The sequence below is a fragment of the Mus musculus genome, chromosome 8 (assembly GCF_000001635.26).
Source record: "Mus musculus strain C57BL/6J chromosome 8, GRCm38.p6 C57BL/6J".
NCBI lineage: Eukaryota > Metazoa > Chordata > Mammalia > Rodentia > Muridae > Mus > Mus musculus.
The window spans coordinates 56,871,953-56,892,663 of record NC_000074.6 but is presented as its reverse complement, the minus strand read 5'-3'; the positions used below and the strand labels follow the sequence as shown (position 1 = coordinate 56,892,663).

The 20,711-nt window shown below is 37.7% G+C and overlaps 1 long non-coding RNA gene across 1 annotated transcript; it reads left to right on the top strand.

Annotated features, from left to right (window-relative positions):
- The first annotated feature begins 3,860 nt into the window (after window positions 1-3,860).
- On the top strand, window positions 3,861-20,550 carry Gm33501. The gene is made up of 3 exons (XR_378983.2): window positions 3,861-4,171; window positions 16,162-16,233; window positions 20,349-20,550. It is a non-coding gene; the product is annotated as a predicted gene, 33501 (long non-coding RNA).
- Window positions 20,551-20,711: the final 161 nt, after the last annotated feature.

Genomic DNA, 20,711 nt, shown 5'->3' with positions numbered 1-20,711 from the left:
AGGCTTCTCACAAACAGCTTTGAATGTTCTGATCTCACAAGCACTTTTCATCTTGCCCAACCTTCTAGTTTTGACTGAGAGAAAGAAGGAAATCAAAGATCCCAATATAAAGGCTTTTTTAGATGAAGTTTTGGCTGTTGTTGTTGCTGTTGCTCTTTGAGAGTTTTCTAGGTAGTTTTTTGGTAAACAACCCATTTTACCCTTAACTTCACTCTGCTCAGGTCTCTTCCAATTACCATTTTTCCCCTAATTCAGAGATTGATGTCAAGTGGCTCTTGAGTAGGAATCCAAAGATGCACTAAAACGAACCGTGATCAGAATTCACTTCAACTTATTTTTAACTCTCTGCTATCATTAAATCCTGGCCGGCAGTTGAGGGAATACCATTGTCTCTATCTTTAGGAAATATATGAACAATCCAGAGATAAGTCCTAGAAAAATAGTGACTATACAAGCTACATTGTGAAAATTCTAAGAGGGAAAAAGAAGAAAAAGAAACAAAGTACTAGGAGAACAATGAAAAAGATAAAGGTTTCCCAAACATCCCCAGCTCAGTGGTCCCCAAGCTGTGCCATGGAGAAGAAACACTCTGGAAAATCTCCGTAGAAATCAAGATTAGCGTGTAGCTGGAACTTGCTGATTACGTTTGTCTGAAGATGGAAACTGGAAGGGAAAAAGAAAGAAATAAAAAATAAAAATAAAAATAAATCTGCCATGATAGTTTTAGAGTACATTGGGGTTTAGAAACATGGTTATACACTATTCCTGTGTAAGTCAACTACAAAATAGTTCACAATTGTATCAATATCCACAGTCCTCTTAAGCATTTTCTATTTGAGTAAACTATCCCAAACTAACTTGCATTCCCTCAGCCCACGGCTTCAGGTAATTCTGCTCCAGTTGCTTTATTCCCTCTAAGAATACCGGAATTTGATACAAATGTTTGCTGACCTCTCCTTCTCCTTATGATGCATTGTCAATAATCTGTTCATAAGATTTTTATCTTGGATGTACCACAATTAAAGTTGATTGATTGTGTGATTTTGTGTACTTAGAGAACATAACGTACAGAGACGGATATATACAAAACCCATGCAGGTCTCCTGGGAACAGTACATACACAAAATGTTGCCCACCCCAGTATTCAGTCTAAAATCACTTCTAAGTTAGGAGATGTGGGGAGCACAATGGTTGGAGAAAGCACATGATAAACAGGAAGGGATGGAACAGAAGATGGCACACATGGCTACATTTCATGGGAACCATCTTTTCTGTCACATAGCAATCTGCAGGCCTGACTTCAAATCCTCAATTTATCATTTTATTAAGAGAACTTATTTTTACTAGTAAATGTTGTTCTTTCACAGTTTTTGCACGAGTGCACTGCATTGTTTGGTTCTAGGTCATCACTTCTCTCTTTTGTCTATCACTCATGCCTCTGCCCTATTTACTGCTTCACATTTTGTTTAGAGTTCCAAAGGGTCTAATTACGCTTGTCTCTGGGCTCCCAAGATTTGAACTAACCATTAGAGCCTGCTAGGTTCAACAATGGAAGCTCCTTAACACCATGACCCTTCTTTCCCAGAATTTGTCAGTTGAGAAGAGAGAAGAGTGGGTGATAAGGCCTTTGGGGTCCCTTCTCCCTCCATCACTAACTCCTCTGAATCTAGAGCTAGTGTCCACAGCTGTCATTATGATAATTGTAAAGGTTGGCATTTTACCAATCTTGTTTACTAGTTCAATAACACTTCAATAAAAGCAGATTTATTTATTCATTCATTCATTCATTTTTGGTTTGGGTTTTGAGATAGGGTTTCTCTGTATAGCCTTGGCTATCCCAGAACTCACTTTATAGTCCAGGCTAGCCTTGAACCCAGAAATCTGGCAGGCTTATTATTTTTTTTAATTAAACAATTTTCATTACATTTTAATCTGTTATTTTGTAGGGTGGGGTGTGAATATCATTGTGTGCCAGTGTGTCTGCATCTCTCTCTCTCTCTCTCTCTCTCTCTCTCTCTCTCTCTCTCTCTCTCTCTTTCTCTCTCTCTCTCTTTCTCTCTCAGTATGTGTAGGTCAGTGGATAAATTCTTGGAGTTGGAGTTAGTTCTCGTTCTACCATTTGGGGCCTGAGTATCATTAGTCTTGGGGGCAAGCACCACTTCCACTGTGCTGGTCTCAAGTTTATTTATTTTTAAAATTTTATCAGAACACATATTTTCTTCTGGTATGATAGTAATTTACATAATCATTATTATACTCAGGGATGTTTAAGCATGATGTGTTGTTGGTTTTGTTGTTGTTGATTTTTGTTTTAGTTTTTTTTCCTGCCCTAAAGCCAATTCATTGAAAATGGCAGTCCTTCTGTAAGGTCGTTAGATAAATAAATATAAAATGTTGCAGACAGTCTCTTTGAGTTCAATCAGCTTGACTGGGATAAGATAGGAAAATCATTAACCAAGAGCCCTCTTAAGGAAACAATAAATGTATTTCCTTCTTGAATTAAAATCAATAATAACATCAAACCACATAAAAGGCAGAAAAATGGGAGAAAGGAAAAAACAGTCAACTTCTGGCATTATGTCTCTTCCATTGAGAATGTTATTCCAAGTATATGTAGTGATTTAAAAAAAACAAAAAACCAGATTTTTGGTCTTGCTACATCTGTGTACAATCAAATTCCACTTCCAGATTATGTAGTTTTTTTCTAGAAATGCTGAGCTTAATTTTCATCCGATAGCACAAAAATCTCTCTTGACCAAGATACAGGGAAATGTACTCAGAATACAGTGGGGATTATAATCTGTAAAAAGGTACCAGTCGTGAGAGATGCAAATACAACTGGATCACTAAAGTAGTTCACACAATGCCTTCTATGCTGCTTAGCACTTGGCTTCCAGTGTTGGCACTGGAAAAACGGTAGTAACAACTGATTTAGTAATGGCCTCAAGGTCAATTATTTTTTATTTTAGCAGTTTTTTTAGCTGTAACTCTGAATGTTGTATATAGAGGAAGACTTGTTACTCTACGCTTTGGCCAGCTTCATAAATTATTCATTTTCTTCTAATGAAGCCCATTATTAAATTTTTAAAAAATAGACCCATTTGTGTGTGTGTGTGTGTTTAAGATTTATTGGTTTATTTCATGCATGTGAGTACACTGTAGCTGTCTTCAGATACACCAGAAGAGGGCATCAGATCCCCATTATAGATGGTTGTGAGCCACCATGTGGTTGATGGGAATTGAACTCAGGAACTCTGGAAGAGCAGTAGGTGCTTTTGACCACTGAGACATCTCTCCAGTCCCTTCATGAATGTTTTTTTTTTAAAGATAATAATTATGACAAGAAAACTGTCAGCACATTTAATAGCCATTTAATGATCATTTAAGTGATAAATATTTATCGAGCACTAGCTATTTCCATATATGTGATATATATTGTAAATAAATAAATATATGTATATATATGTGTGTATGGAGTTCTAAATCTCAACAAGAATGAAAAAACACATAGGATAAAAAGACTGCCTGTGGCATAGAAGCAGTTGGTTGCTACTTGCCCTTTATGTCTGGGGGAACATCATAGTTGTTTAAACAAACCCTATCTTGTTGTTATTGATAAAGCAGGGAAAGGTTATATTGGTTTGGTTTAAATCTTCACAAAGCACTACCATGACACAGGAATCAGAATTCTCTTCCTGTTTTCTCCATAGCTAAAATGAGAGTACTTCCCACTCCCATTACCATGGCAACTATAGAATCCAAGGAAGTTTTATACACTGTCAGTGAGGAAGTAAAATTTTATCTCTACTGTTTCTCAAAAAGTGAGAAATATATTCATCTCACAACCAAGCTATCACATGTCTGGGCATATAAATAAAGAAAATGACGTTGGCATTCCAAACAACACCTTCCATGAAACTAATCATTAAGTAGCCAAGACAAGGAATCTGTGAAGATTAGCCCAGGATGAGTGCATCAGAAGAATATGCAGTCTGTGTCCATGATGGAATATCCTTCATCTTTAGAGAAGAATGGAACCCTGCCTTTTAAAACAAAGTAGATACAACGGAAGCCATTCAGTGACGTGATCCATACACAATAAGACTGATGTCTTCTCTCTCATATGGGAAGGCCACAAGAATCAAGGTTCAACACTGATTGACAGGAACTGGTAAGAGTTTCTCATAAGATATTCAAGACATAGCAATAGACTATCATGTTTTGTGTATGATCTTTAAACAAACAAAAGCAAAATCAGACAAATTGGTTTTGCCTTAAAAAGTATTGACCAAAGAAAACAGTTAAAGAACAAAGAAACAATGTAGAGAGTGGAGGAATATTACAGTTAAAGAACAAAGAAACAATGTAGAGAGTGGAGGAATATTACAGTTAAAGAACAAAGAAACAATGTAGAGAGTGGAGGAATATTACAGTTAAAGAACAAAGAAACAATGTAGAGAGTGGAGGAATATTATCAAATCCCAAAGCACATATAGAAGGGATTATTAGTTGTGGTGTCCCAAGCAAAGAAAGAAAATTATAGTTCACAACAAAACTTATTATTTCATGGGGATATAGATTATAAAAGTTAAGATTACAAAGAGACTAATTTCATCAATGTATTCAGTATGTGTGTGTTGGAATACTACACTGACCGTCTTCAATATGAAAAATTAATACATGCCAATTTTAAATAGAAACCAAATATATTTAGGAATGTATAAATGTATGTCAGAATGGATAAGGGTAAAGAATTTATGAATTAGAGAGAGAGAGAGAGAGAGCGCAGGGTAGGCACTTGGAAAGGGTTGAAGTGAGGGAAGAGAAGAAAAAATGGTGTAGTTATAATTTCCAAAGGTAAAATTATTATAACAAAGAATAACCAAAATTGTATTCTAGATCTTCTTGACAAACCTGCTCCTTCTGTATATTTCCACATCTTCAGAAATAAGAATTTCACCTGCTCAGCTCAAAACTGTGAAAACTATCTTTGGCTCTTCTGTTTCTCTCATATCTAAATTGGACCCATCAGCAAATCATATGGATTCTACTGGTAAAAATACAGTGCTAGTTACTCTAAGTAAGTGGAGCATAAACACAGGTTTGAAAACCAGAGAAGTAAGTTTTTCTCATGTAAGACTTTAAGGAAAAATAGTATTATTTATGTCCCTAGGATAATGGGAAATATGTGTGGTATCTAACACATTTTCCAGAAACAACGAAGAAATAAATTCAGGGCACTCATCTATAGAAGGTTGGCTTATAGGTGTCTCACAGTCCCTCCATCTGTATTTCACTTGACAATGATCTGCAAAGGATGCTTGGAAATGCAGCTTTGAGCTGGTCATTACTATGGCCAGGAAGGAGGAGACGATGTAAGAAAGGGCTACCCGTGTGTGTTTCTAAAATACACCTTCTCTCCAGACTTATGCTGCTTCAACAATTAAACTTCCAGAAGCTTTTTTGTTCTTTACCTAACATCCTAACACAGCCTCCTATCTGGTGTTTACTTTTGTTCCTGATTCCCTGAGTTTCATCACAGCATTACTATTGGTGGTGAGGTCAGCAAGGGCAGGAGACAGTCACATTTTATTCCCTGATTCTTAGAATAATGGAATACTGAGATGGTCTCCTCAATGGCCCAACCTCAATTCTTATTTGTTCTGTAGATACCTATTAAAAAAAAAAACTGTTAGCAAACTTGAATCCTCTCTACTTGGCATTCTTACCTTCTCATTCTTTGCCTTCATCTTTAGGTTCTTAAAGATAGATCTCATGTTTGTGAGCTGAGCTGAGCAGGTAAATTGTTGAGAATTCATACATCTCTGTCGTAGATATGACATACTAACTAGCACTAGATATCTCCACCTCTGGTTCTTAGACCCTTTCAACCCCTTCTTTCTCAATGTTCTCTGCACCTTAGGTAGAAGGGTTTCATTGTAGTTGTACCATTTGTGTTTGGGCACCCCATAGTCACTGACCAGTTGCGGAGCTCTGTCTTCATTTTCTGAAAAAACAAGTTTCTTTGTCAAGAGATGAGAGCTACACTTATTTGTGGGCATAAACATATTTAGAATACAGTTTAAAATGATGTTGGTAGCCGGGCGTGGTGGCGCACGCCTTTAATTCCAGCACTCCGGAGGCAGAGGCAGGCAGATTTCTGAGGTCAAGAGGGCTATACAGAGAAACCCTGTCTCGAAAAACCAAAAAAAAAAAAAAAAAAAAAAAAAACAAAAAACAAACAAACAAAAAAAAACAAAAAACAAAAAACAAAACCAAAACCAAAACCAAAACCGATGTTGGTTTAGGAGAATGGCAGTAGTGGGTTCTCCTGTAGGGTCTATGACTTCTCCAGCTTAGGTTTTCCAGTACCAGGTGTGAATTCCCTCCTATTGATTAGCTAAGTCTAATTAGACAGTTGTTTCCACCAGATGTATGGGTCTCTATAGCCCCACGGGGCTTATCATGCAGAATAAGTCATTGCTGTGCCTCCTAAACTTTACAGATGGATAAAGTTGGCTGCTTTTCTCCATTGGCAATTTGTATAACACCTTCTGATACTATGAGTGCTAGCCCTATAGGGACTTGGGGACTGACTTCAGGTCGGGTCCAGCTCTCTTCCACTGAGTCTGACAAATACAGAGGCAGATGCTCACTGCCAACCGTCGGACTGAGGTAGGACTTTCTCTACCCCAATGCAGGAGGTAGAGAAAGGACTGAAAGAGCTGAAGGGTTTTGTAACCCCAAAGGAAGAACAATATCAATTAAACAGTACTTCCCCACCCCCCCGAGCTCCCAGGGACTAAACCACCAACCAAAGAGTATACATGGAGGGACCCATGGCTACAGACACATGTAGCAGAGAATGGCCTTGCTGGACATCAATGGGAAGAGAGGCCCTTGGTCTTGTGAAGGCTCGATGCCCCAGTGTAGGGGAATTCAAGAGCAGGGAGGCAGGAGTGGGAACACCCTCACAGAAGCAGGGGGAGGGAGCATAGGATAGGGAGCTTCTGGGAGGGGGGACCAGGAAAGGGGATAACATTTGATATGTAAATAAAGAAAATAACCAATAAAAATATTTATCCACTGTTGGGTATATTTAAAAATACCACAATATAATTTTTTAATAACAAAACATTTTTATCATATTCATCAATTTTTTCAAAAGTGTCATTTCAAAAGTCTTATTCTATGATGGACACATCTGGGCACACCCACAAATCTAGTTATTTCTACAAAATCCCCAGCAGTAGTGGCCACAACAAATTCATAACAGCATTTAATTTCACAGAAACTCAATAGAACTTCATTCTGTTGAAATAAAAGTGCAAAAGGTTTCTGGGTGTTGAAAGAATAATTTAGTAGCTCTCGGCAAAGTTTCCACCTCGACACATTTTATACTCGTCATGGAAGGGTTAGTAACACAATTTCATTAAGTTCTAAAATGCTAGCTGAGATGACTATAGCCTAAAGAACAGCAGACTGCTTTAAAATGAGATAGTGCTTATAAAAATACTTTGAGAACTTAAAAGCATCATATAAAATGGAGACTCTGTTTTGGAATCACTTAACTAAAATTTCAAGCGTTGATAAATGAAAAAAAAAAAAAAACCCTATGGAACCTGAAATGCTTTTTGTTTCTGTTTTTAAGCTTGCCTGTGCAAACGCTTTCAATGAACTGACGAAATCTATGCCACCCATTAACACATTGAGATCACTGATACACCAGAAGTGTAAGGCAGGATCAAGCTTTGAGGTCTCCTTGAGCTTATCTCTGAAGAGTGTTTCCTTAACTATTTTGCCACTAAGTAAATGCAAGTTTATTTAGTAGTCTTTCTAAGTTGTGGTAGTTAGAGGAGGATAATTTTTTTTTCCATTTTTATTAGGTATTTAGCTCATTTACATTTCCAATGCTATACCAAAAGTCCCCCTTACCCACCCACCCCCACTTCCCTACCCACCCACTCCCCCCCTTTGGCCCTGGTGTTCCCCTGTACCGGGGCACACAAAGTCTGCGTGTCCAATGGGAAGAGGAGGATAATTTAAAAAGTTCTTTCTCTTTCCAATGATTCTCTTTTCCTAAGGCTACTCTTATAATCTTCTCTTGACTGATTCTCCTTAGAGGTATGGATAGTTTTCATTTAAAGCTTCACTCTTGTAGGAAAAGATATGTACAAAGTGTTCTTATTGGTGGAGCATTTAAGAAACAGTCACACTAAAAAAAAAAAAAAAAAAAGAGTACCCAGTAAAGCTGCTGGATAGCTCTATCTCCCTCTACTGGCTAAACAACTCTACCAGGTTTTGTGTGTTACTAACCTAAAACCCTTCACTCCAGAAACAGGCAGGGAAAGGAAAGAAAGCCACTCACCAAATCCTATGCTAAAGTCTTTATTTACATCATATATACGAATATAAATATACATATCTATTAAGCAACACTCAAAGGAAGACTTACTTCCTTTAAAAAATAGAGAGAGAGAGAGAAAAAAAAAAACAAGACAATTCTTTAATATAGGCACACCGTGTTCTCTGTGCACAGGGCATCGCTTCGTACAAGACAGATATAAAACAAATGAACCCTGAGCTAAAACCTCATCTCACCAAACCTCATGGTTGAGGGCCTGTGTACTGTAAGGACAACATAAAATGAAACCCGGTGTTTTGTCTTTGTGATAAACGACTTATTAGTACAGTTACTGGGAGGATGGAGCGAAGGCAAACCCGAGTTTAGGTATTTTAAGTGGGGATCCAAGTTTTCTTTAAGTTCATAGGTTAAACAGGTAAGTGATTTTACACGTAAGCCCTTCCTTAAAAAAAAAAAGCGGGAGAGGAGGGTTGGGGTGAGGGGGCAAAAAATGATGAAGTCAGTGTCTCACTTAGAGCTGGAAGAGACCTACTTAGAATCCAGGCTCTCTGCAGACTGGCCCCACAGTAAGTGGAACCCTCTGACATGAAGGGCCTGCGGACCAGCAGCTGGGTTCTGTCACCCGGGCTGGGGCGGTCTTGTTAGTGTAGCATGACCCTGGCGCACTCGCATAGATAATACCGGCACCTCTTTTCACTCTAATCTCCTACCCGTCTGAGCAATTCAGCAGGAGATAGGGGCATTAGGGCCATATTATTCCAAACAACATTTAGCTGAATGGTAGCTAAAGATTGTGACAGGGAAAGACAAATTCTCCTGGCCAAATACTTTGCTTCCCAGAAATGTTTCCCGTTTTAGAGCTTTTGGGAAACACACACACACACACACACACACACACACACAATCATTAAAATGGAACCAAGATGGAAATCCACGCCATTCTTAGCTGAACCCACACCAAAACCCTTTTGGATTTCAGACAGAAATTTTAGTCTTTTCTTATGCAACTGCAGACTATGGTAAATAAACACTAAGAAGTGTCAGTTAAACACTAAATGGTGTATTTACATATTTGCACATTTTGTTGATGGTATGCCAGATATTCGCAGACAGACTGCCTTTGCTGTGTGTGTGTCTGAATGCTCACTGCTTGCAGGTATTTGCAATACTACAGGCCAGGACACTGAATGTCCAGGGTAGGGTGGGATGCTGGTGGCAGTGGTGTGTATTCACACAGTGACATAGTAATCCGTGTGTGCCTTTCACAATCCAAAGAAGAGTAAAATCATAAATTCCTCAAATATAACTTTCAGGGCTATAATTGTGGCCCATTATTGTATCTTAAAGTGGGAATCTAAATCAATCAATATATCATATGTCACAAGATATAAGAGCACCCCCAGCTATATTTTCTATCTCTGTTGTATTTTTTTCTTCCAAAATATACAGTGACTGGATTTTGCTGTGATGTTCTAATAATTCAGTTTGTGTTTTAAGTTCTGACAATAGGACTTGTGGGAAAAAAAATAAACCATCTCTCCGGTAATCTGCAGTGCCTGGTGCTCTGAAATGAGATCAGACACTGATCATAGAATGTTCTTTCCTGTGCGGGGGCTTGGCTCACCAAAGGCCAGTTATTCTTTTAGCTGTGTCTGCACTGATCATAACCTCCAGTTATACAGCAAAGTTAACTGAAGCCTGTCTCTCACATACCTTCATGATGTTCACAATACTTATTCCTTAGGAATACTACTAGCAAATTAAAATTTATATTCATAAAATATATACCTATTGTTTACTTTTGAGGAAAGCTGTATAGTACTAGAGAGTTTTCCTGTTTCCTTCCTTTAAACAATCCTAGAATACTTGATTAATACTGGCTACAGTCTCTTCACTGTATTCTACAACTCATATTTCATCATAGCTGTCTCTTGTGAGACTATGCTGGGGCCTAGCAAACACAGAAGTGGATGCTCACAGTCAGCTATTGGATGGATCACAGGGCCCCCAATGGAGGAGCTAGAGAAAGTACCCAAGGAGCTAAAGGGATCTGCAACCCTATAGGTGGAACAACATTATGAACTAACCAGTATCCCGGAGCTCTTGTCTCTAGCTGCATATGTATCAAAAGATGGCCTAGTCGGCCATCACTGGAAAGAGAGGCCCATTGGACTTGCAAACTTTATATGCCCCAGTACAGGGGAACGCCAGGGCCAAAAAGGGGGAATGGGTGGGTAGGGAAGTGTGGGGGAGGTATGGGGGACTTTTGGGATAGCATTGGAAATGTAAATGAGGAAAATACCTAATAAAAAATATAAAAAAAAAGAGAAAAACGTGTTGACTGCTTATCATATTTGTATTATTTTGCTCTATTGGTCAAAGGAAATAATCTCACTGTGGTTCACTCTACTACACAGAAATAATTTGCTTATTGACTCTGTCCTATATGTCTTAATACATTACAAAACATACCTATTTATTCATTCATTCTCATTGAAATGACTTGAGTATGTTTTTATTTATTTTTATTTGAGAATTTAGTATATAATTACTATATTTATATTATTGTACCCCATTTTTTCCCCTTAACTCATGTCTTCTACTCCCCCTCAAATTTGTGATCTCTTTTATAATTATTATTGTTATATATATTCATATATATATATGTATACATATATATATATGTATATGTATGTGTGTGTATTCATTATTGAGTCCATTTAGTGTTCCTTGGTGTTAGTTAGTTGTGCACGTCCTTAGGGTTGCCACTTAGCATTGGATAACTTATGGGGGGGGTCTCCTCCCTGGAGAAAACTAAGTGTCTTCTCTCATCAGTCACTGATTGCCTGTAGCTCTTCATCTACAAGTGGGGGCTTGTGAAACTTCCCCATCCCCACTGGCATGTCAACTGCTATTTTCTTTTCTTTTTCTTTTTTTAAGATTTACTTATTTTATGTATATGAGTACACTGTCACTCTCTTCAGATCCAGCAGAAGAGGGCATCAGATCCCATTACAGATGGTTGTGAGCCACCATGTGGTTGCTGGAAATTAAACTCAGAACTTCTGATAGTGCTCCTAATCACTGAGCCATCTTTCCAGCCTTCAACTGCTATTTTCATTATGCATTTCAACCATATTGTTGAGGTTTCGTGCGTGTGACTTCCTTGCAATGTTTAGGAGACACTGTTGGGAGCCGCCCTCACATTTGCCATTATAAGATGGCGCTGACAGCTGTGTTCTAAGTGGTAAACATAATCTGCACACGTGCAGGGGCAGTTTTCCCGCCATGTGTTCTACCTTTCTCGTGATGACAACTGGGCCGATGGGCTGCAGCCAATCAGGGAGTAATACGTCCTAGGCGGAGGATAATTCTCCTTAAAAGGGACGGGGTTTTGCCATTCTCTTTCTTGCTTTCTTGTTCTTGTTCTTTTTCTTGCTTTCTTGCTCTCTCTTGCTTTCTTGTTCTTGTTCTTTTTCTTGCTTTCTTGCTCTCTCTTGCTCTCTTGCTCTCTTGCTGTCTTGCTCTCTTGCTCCTGAAGATGTAAGCAATAAAGCTTTGCCGCAGAAGATTCCGGTTTGTTGCGTCTTTCCTGGCCGGTCGCGAGAACGCGTGTAAGAGACACAATCTAGTATGAGGTATTCTGATTCTGTGACTCTTAAATCTTTCTGCTTTTCTTCCACAATGGTCCCTGTGCACGTAGGGGTAGGGGTTGCACTGTAGATGCTATGGCGGTTGGAGTTGGGCATCCCATAGTCACTTGACCTTTGCATACTGACTAGCTGTGGATTTCTAGAATAGTTCCAATCTGCTGCACACAGAAAAAAAAAAGAGAAGATTCTTTGATGAGGGATGAGAGTTTAAAATAATGAGCTCCAGATCTATCCATCATCCTGCAAATGTAACAATTTCATTCTTCTCTACAGCTGAATAAATTTCTATTGTGTATGTGTACCACATTTGCAGTCTATTCTGGTAAGAGATATGAAATTTGGTTCTTATCTTGGCTATTATGAATACTAAAGGAATAAACGTGGATGTGCAAGCATTTCTCTGTTAAGCTGCTTCAGGATCCCTGGCAGCAGTTGGACTAGGTCATATGGTTGTTCTATAACAGCTTTGTTGAGGAATTTCCAAACCTATTTGAGCAGTGATAGGACTAACTTACATTCTCATCGCTATCATGCAAGGGTTCTCCTTTCCATCACCGCCTCCTCATCAGAATTTGCTGCCTTTGTTTCCTTCATAATAACCATTCTGACTGGGGTTTCATGGAATCTCAAAGCAGTTTTAATTTTCATTTCCATGAGGGCTAAGTATATTGAACACTTTAAACATATTTATTTCCAATATATTTCCTTTTTGGAGATATTTTAATTTAATTAATTAGCATGCATGATTAGATAATTAGTTGCTTTGGTGTTGAAGTTTTGGAGTTGTTTATGTTAAGTGAAATAGGCTGGAAAGTTAAACATTACACATTTTCTCTTATACACATTCTAGATGTAAATATATACACATTAGTAGGGCATAAATGATGAGTAAAGCAATCTGAGTATTGAATATATAAAACAAATGAACAGGAGTCACTTTAATTAATTAATGTTCTCACATCATGGTTATAGAGAATTTGAACACTGTGTTGTATCATGTGGCCTTTGTTTGCAGCCCAGTTGAGAAAATAACACCCGCATCAGACCCTAAAATCATCTGATACTGGATATGCCAAATTCCAGAACTATGAGGGATAAATTCATGTTGTTTACAAGCTCCGAGTATCATGGGATTTTCTTACAACAGCCTGAACATGGATCTCTATACTATCCAAAGGTTCAGGAGAAAAGAGTTCAGAAATTCACAGGGATAAAGTAGGCTTTATCCTCAAACACAAATTTCTGAAAGAGGTCAAAACACTTGAGAGTTTCGACATAGCTCTAGCAGTGAAAGAATAAATAGGTGTAAGTTTGGTAGAATCACTATGTATAATAGTTACATAAAATAATATAAGTATATGGTAAAGAAAAGTCATATGGCAAAGAATGAAAGAAATTGGTAAAGGGAATATGAAAAAATTTAAAGCCTGGAAGACTAATGTTTTCTCCAAAGTCAGGATGGATAATCAACAACTGTGCTACAGAAAACAACCTCTTTCTGCAATTTGCAATTAGAAATGAAATAACATGGCATTTTAACTGGCCTGAGCTATCACAGCTAAAACATTGACTGGGATAAATTTTGGGAGAAAAGTTTAAGAAAAAGAGCGTCAAAAGGATTACCTGGAGAAAGGTCATAACCAACAAACATGCCACAAAAACAAAGAGGAGAAAGCTAAGAGACAATAAAACAAGGCTAGGGGTGAGCTTTTATCCATGTAGATTGTTAGAGAGATATTTGAGGTTCCCAAAACAATAAAGGAAATTATTCCTGTTACTGGCTGCCCACTTATTTTTGTATTAATCCAAGTGCAGGCAGGAAACACTGTAAATTTCAGTCTGTGAAACTAAATTTGCCAGGATTCCATAGCATGGTGAAGGATCTATCATCTCATAAAAAAATGAAGATGCTGTCTTTAGGTGGGTGTTATATTCTACCGATGTCAGTTTGATAAAGGTGAGTGACAAGTGCAATTATATCTTCCTTCTTAAAAATTTAAAGCTTTAATTACTGGGAGATAGGAGTTTAAGCCACCAACTTTGTGGGGTTGACTACTTCTCGATTCCGGTGATTTTGCTTCATGCGTTTTGAAGCTGTGTTTGGTAGTTATAATGACAAACAATATATTGACAAATAATATCAAATGCTCCCTTCTGTGTGTACTTGTTCTTGTCTTAAAGTCTAACAGTAGTAAATTCATAGGTGGTCCAATTACACCTTGTCACTCAAAGATAGGCTCCCCTTATTTCTTCTAGCTATAACACCAATGCAGACTCTCCCAACCCCCACAATCAGGTATTCTTACACTGTCAGAGTGAAAGTATCCAAGAATTTGGAAAAAGTTTATGCTGGGAAACAATAATTCTGCAATATTTTCATTTCTGTGCTTTGTCCCCTCAAGTTCTCACAGTCGTCTGGTGGCGACATGATAGGATATGGTTTGGAAGGTTAAAAATCAAATAAAGAATGTTTTAAATGTAGTGGGATAAGATATAATGTGTATTTTATTACAGCAGGATTCTCAGTATACTAAAATTAAGATGTGTTGTGGAATCAAATCTGCAAACTATAGGACAAGTTAAATAGTTTAGGCAATAAAGGATGAGAAGCTGACAGACATGTGGATTTCTGAGAAAGGAAGGACGACAGGCTCTCAAGCCAGTTACCAAAAAGTGAATAAAGCCCATAGGAATCAGTAGTTAGCACATCAAGAAAGCAAACTGCAAGCTGGGTAATAGACTGTATTCCCTTCATTGACTATTGCTGAAGGGGAACTAAGAAGGATGCTAAGTTGAATACAGGGAAACAGGTTTACAGACGTTATCCAAATGGTGCCCTAGTTATTATTATTTTCCTTTCTGGGGAAGGGATGATGTGCAACTCCTGTTGCCTTGTGGTCCTGATCCTATACATTATTTGTCCTACTGGGAAAACAAAACAAACAAAACAAAAAGCTGGCCACAGTCCTAAAAGACTCTGTCAACAATAGTTGTCAAGCTTGACAATTACATTTAGTATCAGAGAAGTAAAGATTGCAATCAATACATGCAGAAACCAGGAAATTTTTACAATTTTGGATAGTTATAAGACCCACTATGAAGGAGACACTATGTGACAATCAAGGAAAAAAATAATAGCTGGGCCATCTTATAGGTCAAATCATAAATAGCCAGTCTACCATCTCAACACCACATTCTTCCATACAGGTCATCAAAATTTTTACAATTGTGTACTTGTTTGGTTCTTGTTTCTGTAGTGTCTGTTGCTATCAGGGAGCTTAACCTCCAGAGAACTTTTCTAGAAACACTTAAAATTCCAGTGAGAATCCATAGGTTAAACATTAATATTTAGGTTTTCTGTGTGTGTGTGTGTTTCAAGGAAGTAGCCAGAGATCTTCTACTGAAGTATAATTTTGTGGCAAATACTTCAAATATAAATGATTTAAAAAATACCAGCAGATTATGCAATGCTTAGATCTTGTTATATATTCCTGTGCAAAAGTTCTCTGGTCCATCTTTCTTTGTCTTAAAATCATGTCTCACTTTGCTTGCTCAGACCATCATAACTCTGTGCTAAGTATTTCTTAGGCTCAGTAGGAATAAGCCAGCTTTCCAGTCCAACTTCTTAAATCTCCCCAGCAGCCCACATGTTAAAGGCTGAGACCCTCCTTGGGACTGCAGGAAAATGGTGGAAAGTTTAAAAGGTAGGGCCTAGTGGGCAGCCTTTAGGTCTAGGTCCTAAAAGAGGACAGCTAGTGGCAATCCAACCTTCTCCTCATCCTCTTTTTCATTTTCTGGACATGAAGCAAGAGGTTTGCTCCAATATGAACCACTTGTTATAGTGTATTGGCTTACCATATGGCTCAGATCAAAGTGCCATTCTATCATGGACCACAAACTCAAAAGTCAATGAGCCAACATAAACTCATCTTCTTTATAAGGTAATTTTGGCCCAGTTTTACAGAAACAGAAAGCTGATGAACACTGGCAGTCCAATGTTGGGGAGTCATAGGAGCAAAAATATTATTAGTTTGAAAGAATTAATGAAGGACTTTTCTTCCACAGAGACATTTTTGAAAAGAGCCAAATTATCCTTTGAGGTGTATTTTAATATATTATCGATGTTCTCTCCTTTTTTTTTAGAATCATCAAGTCAGGCATTTGTTATTTGTGCTCCTGCTTTTCACTCCTCTCAGATCTCCGCTGAGGTCCTCGGTAATGTAATGAATTTGTTTGGTTAATGATAAACATAGAGAATGTTTGTTCTAACGTTTCAGTCAGTAGGTTTGGGTTTTGGAGACGTGGATCAGACTACCATCATGCACAAGTTTATAGAGTGGCTCACAGTGAGGTGGTCTGCTTCCTTAGTAAGTCCTAGGTAGCTGAACTCGGTGAACTCCTGAGGAATTGCAGTTATCTTTAGCAGATCCTCATCAACACACTTCTGGTGTCTTGCTCAGGTTTGCCAAACAAAAGAGAGAGATGTTTGCAAACTGATGGTGCTTGTTACTTTTAAGTTATGCCTCCATGTTGGATTAAGTCCTTTTGCTATTGTAGAACTACAAAGAGATTGCATTCAAAGATAAAAACTTCCAGAGAAAAGATACAGCCCATCGGTTCCCAAGTGTTATCCTCCTCTCAGGAAGCAGATCTGTATTTGTATCTGCTGTGCTTTCCACTCCTCACATGCTCCCACCATATTTCCCTGCAAAGACAAATGGTTCAGAGAAAATAACTAAGTTGCTGTGTGGATCCAGTGTACAAATGATAAACAGTAAGTGGAAATTACCCTATGTATATTCAAGATTGGCCCTTAGTTTAATGTATAGCAGAATTAGAGATGGCATCATTACCTTACATAATCTTTTTAGGCACCAAGGTAATGAAGAAAAGAAGAATTAACAAATAAGTGATATATGAAAGGAAAGTTTAAATATATTTATACATACACACTTGCACACACAGTCACACACACACTCATGTTATGCATGCACACTCACATATATACATATGCACTCACATGTCATACACACATACTCATGTCATGCATGCACACATGCACATGAACTTACACACACATGTCATGGACACTCACACACACATGAACACACATGCACACACAAGCACATATGAGAACAAAGCTTTTTCAGAATCAGGGTGTGTTTAATTTAAAAATTGAATAAAAGCAGTGAAAAATAATGTCAATACTGGTAAAATTTTCCATAATAACATGGAAACAATCTTATAATCAATAGTTAACAGAGTATCAATTAAGAAAAAGTAAGTGTAATAGAAGAAAAATTTAAAAGATCAAATATGCATTTCAGAACAAAGAAACAGATGGAGAAGCAGAAATAGAAGGAACAGTATTTCACTTACTTGAGTTTTCAGATCAAAGGCTTTTGATTGACAAGCTAGATTAACAACAACACATGTCACACTATATTACCTGGAAAAACTCCTGAACTCCAAGGAACAAAAGCAAATCCTACAACTTCTAACCAGGGGCTGGAATTAACCAGTCACCAGTCAGTATAGACATGTCTCCCTCAACAGCTTGGAAAATTGGGCAAGAGAAAGACAATATTTATAGCTTTTTAAGAAAAAAAAAAAAAGATTGTAGCTCACAAATCCCATGGGTTTTCAAGATACAATTTAAGGGTGTAGGGCGCAAGTTTATATCACAGAAACTGAGCAACTATGTAGAAAGTTTCTGAAATATATACAGAATATAAAGAATGCAAGTGGACATGAATATTAATTACATACAGAGCAAAAGCTGAGAAGAGTCACTTTTTACTTATATCCATAGTCATACTGTCTTATAGTATGTATTTATTTATTTCTCGACTTTTTATACTGGAAAAATTACTAAAAATAAAAATTTCAAAATTATTTAGACCCTGATAAATAAACAAAGATGCTTGTAGAAATCCTGTAGAAGAGTAAATATCTACTATGCTTTTCTCATTTACCTTGTCTAGAGTCAATGCCTTCCAAGCACTGCCTCATTCAGTCTTTACAATCAGTCCCCAAGACGACATTCACTATGAAAAATACCAGTCAAGGCCCTTTAAGAACAAAGTAACTTCCTCAGATTCCATAAAGAAGAAGATAATTACACCACATGATTCTCAGAGAACCAGTTCACCATTGGTACACTCATAAAATAAAAGTACACTCCCTATAAAAATAAAAGTAAAATAATGTTCAGAGAATTTAAATAAGAAAACAATAGAATATGTACATAGTTCGTTTCATATCAAACTGCCATACGTTTAGAACATAAAGCATATATAAAAATGTATTTAACTGCATTGGAAATATAAATTAAATAAATACCTAATAATAAAAAATGTATTTAACTGGGGATAATTAACCTCAGTGAAAACTAAATCAAAGAAGCAGAATTTTGTACAAAATGTCTGTCTAAAAATTTTTTTTTGAGAAATTAAGAACTATTTTCTTTTTTTTTCATCTCATTTCCTTTTTTTTTAAATTTATTACGTATTAAGAATTATTTTCAAAGGGGAAAAATCTTGGAAATTAAAATACTCTTACATGTGAATGAAATGCTATAAGAAAAACATCAAACCAGGAAATTGCTGATCAAAATGTCTAGAAAGAGGCAAATGTGCAACCAAAATCGATTAAGAGTCTGAGATACTGTGATGAGATTGGAAGGAATGGAAACAAATGAACCAGTAGGTCATCTCAATAATCTCGGCTCACTCCATATGTAGCAGAAGATGGCCTAGTCGGCCATCATTGGGAAGAGAGGCCCCTAGGTCTTGCAAACTTTATATGCCCCAGTACAGGGGAACACCAGGGCCAAGAAGTGGGAGTGGGTGGGTAGGGGAGCAGGGTGGGGGGAGGGTATAGGGATAGCATTTGAAATGTAAATAAAGAAAATATCTAATTTAAAAAAAAAGAATCTCAGCTCACATGGACCTGCTCCAAGTGATCTGTTGCCCTCTTCTGGCTACAGAAGCTACCTACACGTAATGAAGGGAAACCCACCCAGACACACACACACAAATCCCCATCATTTTGAATAAATAAATGAATGAATAAATAATAAATCTTTAAATATTTTGATATATATAAAGAATGAAGATGCTTACAATAAAAGACTTGTAGAAACAAAAGTACACTAAAAATTAAAGTAATGTTTAAAGACCATTTGGCCCTTGTTATTATTCTTACACACACACATGGACACACACAGACACACACGGACACACACACACAGCAAACACACACACACATGGACACACACACACAGCAAACATACACACACACAGCAAACACCCACCCACACACACACACACACACACTACACTGTACATAAATCCAAGTACATGTTATAATTGTGTTTTTTCTCATTATTGTTCTTCTCCGAGCTCTCCTAATGGTGAGTGTCATGACAGAACTTCTCTTGAACTCTTTCCTGATTGTATTCAGCTAATTTTTCAAATGTGTGTCCCCCTACTTTGGGTCATTTGTTGTAAATGTATGACTTTTACTCACTGACCACCATGTCTTTGAAGACATTTCATAGGGATGGTTTGGATGTACCAAATCTGAGATGGAAAAACAAAACAAAACAAAATAACTTCAGTTCCCGTGTGGACCATAAGCCATAGCGTCGGTTTCTGATAAATGTTCTTTGACATGGAGACCCAGTGCAGACTGGAGCAGAGACACAGAGAATGGCAGACTGAGGGGCAGAGCCGGCTTTGTCTGGGCCAAGCCAGGTCACAGGCAGCCCAGTTCCATCCTAGATTCTGCCATTGAGTTGTCTCAATAGCATCCCTATAGACTTTATTTTTGATCACTCAGAACTAATATACTGTCTTCTCAAAGTTTTATTTTTCTATTTCTACTAATTCTTGTTATTGATTGTACAAAACACAAAATAGAATCTGTAAGTATCCAGTATTGGTTCATTCATCCTTTTTTTTTTTTTTTTTTCCCTGCAAGTCTGATTTCTCCATGGCTTTATTAGCATCTAGCTCCCTGGTAGAGTACTTGCCTATCATAATAAGGTCCTGGAATTAACACCAATCAATGAGATAAACACTAATAATCTCTTTGTGGAGACTTTTTAAAAATGCGACCTATTCTTGAAAAGGGACAAGTTAATCCTGTTGTGGGTGGACTCTTCGGTCCTTTTTACCGTCAGTGATGTTTGATGTCCACATCTCCTAATCGCCTATCTGAAGGTTTATCCGTCTCCTTGGCGCGTCTTCCCCAGCCATCTTACTATAAGGGGCAGAGCGCATTTCCCGGTATCCTAATGCAGCCCCACATCTTCTCTTGCCAAACAGACAACCCAGAGAGACCATAATCCCTACATGAGCCACTCTTAGCTCTCCCAGGCTCAGCTGTTTCTGCAACTGATTTCCTATCTTGGAATGTCAAGTGCCACTCCCTGCCCAGCCTGTCTCCTGCTGGGATGTATTAGCAGAGACTGGAGTTCTGGAGGATGAAGATCCATGTCAAGATGTGCTTGTTTACAACATACTGATATGGTTTGCAGATACCACTGGTTTCTTGTGCCAGCCACGACAGATGCTGAGATGAGCAGTTTCAAACATTTGTTGGTACTGGAAAATAGATTGTGAGAAAAAGAAAGCATGCATAAAGAAAATAAACTATTCCATGACTTATGAACCTATGGGTCTTTGTAT